Source organism: Pseudochaenichthys georgianus, chromosome 12 (assembly GCF_902827115.2).
Source record: "Pseudochaenichthys georgianus chromosome 12, fPseGeo1.2, whole genome shotgun sequence".
In the NCBI taxonomy this organism is placed as follows: Eukaryota; Metazoa; Chordata; class Actinopteri; order Perciformes; family Channichthyidae; genus Pseudochaenichthys; species Pseudochaenichthys georgianus.
The window spans coordinates 20,750,601-20,756,600 of NC_047514.1; positions in this window are offsets into that span (position 1 = coordinate 20,750,601).

Consider the following 6,000-nt stretch of genomic DNA (forward strand, 5'->3'; position numbering starts at 1 on the left):
CAAGATTAACAGCGAGTGCATCTGAGGTAAAAAATCTGCTACGGACAATTTAAGTGGACGGATAAACATAAAAAGACCATTTGAGAATGCAGCTTGAAGACCAGAAGAAAAAAAAGCCAAAACAGACATTTCCTTAGGATTTCATATTTTCTTTACCAGTATTGTTGTTGAAGCAGCATCAGAAGCAGGCTCATCTTGGATCATTTCCAGCATGGATCTTCTTTCCAATGCTCCATATGTCTTCCCTCCACAACTCTCCATAGTTCCCATCATCACCCCTGTAAAACAAACCAAAGACAGTCAAGCTCAAAAAATATACTTTTTATTCATTCACAAACAACCTTTTAATTTAATACCAAGTTAGCAACCAAAAATGACAACAATAGTTAAGACAAGTGCTGTAAAAAAGCTGCACAATTATAAATAACTATTCTGTGTGTGAACTGAAAGAAACATTGTGAGCGTTTCTTGTCTGGTGGTGGTGCTCTGAAATGCCCCCCCCCCTTAGGGTGCTCAGATGACTGGGCAGCGTGAACCAAAGGACCCAGGAGCAAGGAGAGCGGGAGGCCACTGAGTGAATCAGGTGGTGAAACATTAAGATTGCATGTGTGTGCTACGATGAGGCCTTATTTCATTTTGTAAATATCTTAACTACACTTGGCATTTGTCCTTTGCCCCACTTTGAAAGGAGATGAGGCGTTTTCTGTTTCAACAAAAACAATGACAAGGATGTTTAATTTGTAACGTTAAGAATACGTTTATGGAAAAGTGAGGGTTTTAATAATGATCTGGATATTTAATTAAAGGATTTGTGATTTAAAATAAGACAAAAACAATATATCAAATGTATTGAACAGATGGGAGATGTATAATATTCTGGCAGACAGGTACAGGTTTCAGTCGAAAGCACAACGCAGTTTTGACACTCTAACAAGAAGCAGGTGGAGATGGGCTGATATAAATACTGGGGTTAATTGGGTAATGAGGAACAGGTGAATGTAAGAGTGAGGTGAATGGGGCTGATGGGAAATTCTGAGGGCCTCTTGTGGATGGATTGGGAATGACAAGTATGGAGAAACTATATGGAAATTCAATCACAAGTAGGTAAAAGACAACATATGTGGAGCAGCAGATAATAAAGTGTTTATACGTTTTTCCTGTCTTATTTGAAGTTGATATCCCTTTCTACGACACCTGATTATATTGCTTTGTGGTTATCCTGCAGAGAGAACCGAATAACATCCCTCACAGCAGCCGAAACACACAAATGTCCTGCTTAATCAGGTAAAAATAAGATAAAAGGTCAATCAAACTGCACTTATGACTACAGTAAGTGCAACAAAAAGAACAAACCACTATGATCATGCTGAAATAATTTAAAATCCAATATAAATGCAATTTGTTTTGTCCACAGCATTGTTCGTTCCTATGCTATCTATGTTTTCTATCTCTTGTTGCCAATTGTTGTTAACCTCATTGCACTGAGCTCATGTCAGCTTATATTGAACCTTGTCCCATAAGGCTAACAGGATTAGAATAAATGAATACTGATCCCTGTTCAGGGCTTAAAGGTCTCCACATGAGGTTTAATGCAATTATGATAGAAAAAAAAACAACACAATCAAATTACTCTTCATGGACTTACCAGAGTGTAGGAATACTCTGTTAAGTGAAAGTCCTGCATTCAAATACTACTCAAGTAAAGTACAAAAGTATTAGTTTCAAAATATAATATATAATCAAAGTACCAAAAGTAAAATGTCTTATGCAGATTAGCCCATTTCAGAATCATATATTACATGTTTGGATTACAATTTATCAAAGATAGTAAAGGTGCAGCAAATATGAATTACTTTGTATAGTGCACGGTAGCTTGTGGATGTTACTTGCGACTAAAGTCTTTTTTAAATGTTGTAAATATATTTTACATTATTAATTCAAATCTGCAAAGTAACTAAAGGTATTCAATAAATGAATTACACGATTTTTCTCTGAACTGAAGTGGAGTAGAAGTACAAAGTAGCAATACATTGAAATACTTAAAGGTCTCCTATTGTGCTATTTTTAGGCATATATTATGGGTCTCAGATACATACAAATATATAAAAAACATGTCTATGGTGTGTTTTGCTCAAAATACCGAACAGATCATGCATTTTAGACATCCTTCATATCCCTATATTCCAGCCCTAGAGAACTGCAAGTTCAGGATCCTTAGCTTTTAAAAAAAAAAAAAAAAGGAGGAGGGGGAGCTTGTGACTACTCAGAATTCTACCGGAGATAAAGCTAAATTCTCCCGTGATTAAACGCCATATCATTTTCCAAACGACATCAAGGATTATTTCTGAAACAAACATCAAATGCTTTTTCTCTTGCGGGTTTACCACAAGGTGAATTCCTTTTTTTATTTCCTGCTTCTGTACACATACTCTCTCCAGTACAGGTTAGCTCTGAGTGTTAGCGATGCTTGCTAATGTAAACAAAGATCACATTACGTCCAAAACACATCGGGCATTGTTTCTGAGCAAGTGACAGTTACGGGACATAATTCACTGAGTCATATAGTGTGTGTTGCAACCCGGACCGGTTAATGAGGGTACTGGGGTTTGGTGTTATTTATTATTCATTTTATCATACAGAGCAGCACATGTACTTACCTTTTGTCAATTAATGGATAATAAAGTGTGGAAGTCCATTCTGAATACACCGCCTCTGACTCCCGTTCATCGGCTCTACATCGGTGACCCTGACGTTTTCGAGAAAGTTTCCGAAGACTCAATGAACATGGTTGATCGCGAAGTTTTTGTAAAGCTGCCGGAGTTTTGGGAGCATGCCGCTGCGGCGTGGCTCGCACAGTGGAGGCACACTTTGTCTGCCAACGAGTCCGTGATGGGGATATTTCCACGTCATCCAGGTTGGTGGGATTTATCACAGACCCCCGCACCATTGCAAATATGAGGCGATTAAGGCCCTTCTCCTTAAGACATTTATGGCGCGTTTCCACACTGCGGTCAACTCAGCCGTCTCTCGCATTTGCTTGGTCAAATGAGCAGCTTCATTTTTGAGTGCGCGATTAATAGCGTATTTACGGTAATCGCCGAGAAGTGGCGCTGACGCAAGTACAAGTGTTTATGGGATATTTGATCAATCAATAAATGATATTTGATGAGGGATAAAATGATTTTTAGCCATAAGTTCTTAATACAATTGGTACTGTTGGACTCAGTACATGTTAGACTACTACCAAAAATACAATCAAGTCAAACTCCCCTCCAGAGTACAATAATGCATGTTTTCTGCCATCTTTGATTTGAGATAAAATGATTTTGTGCTATAAGTTCTTAATGAAATTGATACTGTTGGATTCAGTACTACTTGGACTAGTAGCACAAGTACAATCAAGTACTTTTACTGTGTACTCTTTGAGTAATCCCCTGTCAAACTCCCCTCCAGAGTACAATAATGCATGTTTTCTGCCATCTTTGATTTGAGATAAAATGATTTTGTGCTATAAGTTCTTAATGAAATTGATACTGTTGGATTCAGTACTACTTGGGCTAGTAGCACAAGTACAATCAAGTACTTTTACTGTGTACTTTTTGAGTAATCCCCTGTGAAACTCCCCTCCAGAGTACAATAATGCATGTTTTCTGCCATCTTTGATGAGAGATAAAATGATTTCGTGCAATAAGTTCTTAACGAAATTGGTACTGTTGGATTCAGTACTACTTGGACTACTACCAAAAGTACAATCAAGTACTTTTACTGTGTACTTTTTGAGTAATCCCCTGTCAAACTCCCCTCCAGAGTACAATAATGCATGTTTTCTGCCATCTTTGATTTGAGATAAAATGATTTTGTGCTATAAGTTCTTAATGAAATTGGTACTGTTGGATTCAGTACTACTTGGACTACTACCAAAAGTACAATCAAGTACTTTTACTGTGTACTTTTTGAGTAATCCCCTGTCAAACTCCCCTCCAGAGTACAATCTCTCATCAAAGATGGCAGAAAACATGCATTATTGTAAAAGTACTTGATTGTACTTGTGCTACTAGTCCAAATAGTACTGAATCCAACAGTATCAATTTCATTAAGAATTTATAGCACAAAATCATTTTATCTCAAATCAAAGATGGCAGAAAACATGCATTATTGTACTCTGGAGGGGAGTTTGACAGGGGATTACTCAAAAAGTACACAGTAAAAGTACTTGATTGTACTTTTGGTAGTAGTCCAAGTAGTACTGAATCCAACAGTACCAATTTCATTAAGAACTTATAGCACAAAATAATTTTATCTCAAATCAAAGATGGCAGAAAACATGCATTATTGTACTCTGGAGGGGAGTTTGACAGGGGATTACTCAAAAAGTACACAGTAAAAGTACTTGATTGTACGTTTGGTAGTAGTTTAAGTAGTACTGAATCCAACAGTACCAATGTCATTAAGTACTTATAGCACAAAATCATTTTATCTCAAATCAAAGATGGCAGAAAACATGCATTATTGTACTCTGGAGGGGAGTTTGACTGGGGATTACTCAAAAAGTACACAGTAAAAGTACTTGATTGTACTTGTGCTACTAGTCCAAGTAGTACTGAATCCAACAGTATCAATTTCATTAAGAACTTATAGCACAAAATCATTTTATCTCAAATCAAAGATGGCAGAAAACATGCATTATTGTACTCTGGAGGGGAGTTTCACAGGGGATTACTCAAAAAGTACACAGTAAAAGTACTTGATTGTACTTTTGGTAGTAGTCCAAGTAGTACTGAATCCAACAGTACCAATTTCATTAAGAACTTATTGCACGAAATCATTTTATCTCTCATCAAAGATGGCAGAAAACATGCATTATTGTACTCTGGAGGGGAGTTTCACAGGGGATTACTCAAAAAGTACACAGTAAAAGTACTTGATTGTACTTTTGGTAGTAGTCCAAGTAGTACTGAATCCAACAGTACCAATTTCATTAAGAACTTATTGCACAAAATTATTTTATCTCTCATCAAAGATGGCAGAAAACATGCATTATTGTACTCTGGAGGGGAGTTTGACAGGGGATTACTAAAAAAGTACACAGTAAAAGTACTTGATTGTACTTGTGCTACTAGTCCAAGTAGTACTGAATCCAACAGTATCAATTTCATTAAGAACTTATAGCACAAAATCATTTTATCTCAAATCAAAGATGGCAGAAAACATGCATTATTGTACTCTGGAGGGGAGTTTCACAGGGGATTACTCAAAAAGTACACAGTAAAAGTACTTGATTGTACTTTTGGTAGTAGTCCAAGTAGTACTGAATCCAACAGTACCAATTTCATTAAGAACTTATTGCACAAAATTATTTTATCTCTCATCAAAGATGGCAGAAAACATGCATTATTGTACTCTGGAGGGGAGTTTGACAGGGGATTACTAAAAAAGTACACAGTAAAAGTACTTGATTGTACTTGTGCTACTAGTCCAAGTAGTACTGAATCCAACAGTATCAATTTCATTAAGAACTTATAGCACAAAATCATTTTATCTCAAATCAAAGATGGCAGAAAACATGCATTATTGTACTCTGGAGGGGAGTTTGACAGGGGATTACTCAAAAAGTACACAGTAAAAGTACTTGATTGTACTTTTGGTAGTAGTCCAAGTAGTACTGAATCCAACAGTACGAATTTCATTAAGAACTTATTGCACAAAATAATTTTATCTCAAATCAAACATGGCAGAATACATTCTTTTGTGTACTCAGGACAGGAGTTTAAACAAGTATTACTCAAAAAGTACACAGTAAAAGTGCTTGATTGTACTCGTGGTAGTAGTCCAAGTAGTACAGAATTCAGCATAACCAATTTTATTAAGAACTCATTGCAAAAAATGATTGGATCTCTCATCAAAAAGGGCAGAAAACATGCATTATTGTACTCTGGAGGGGAGTTTGACAGAGTATTACTCAAATAGTACACAGTAAAAGTACTTGATTGTATTTTTGGT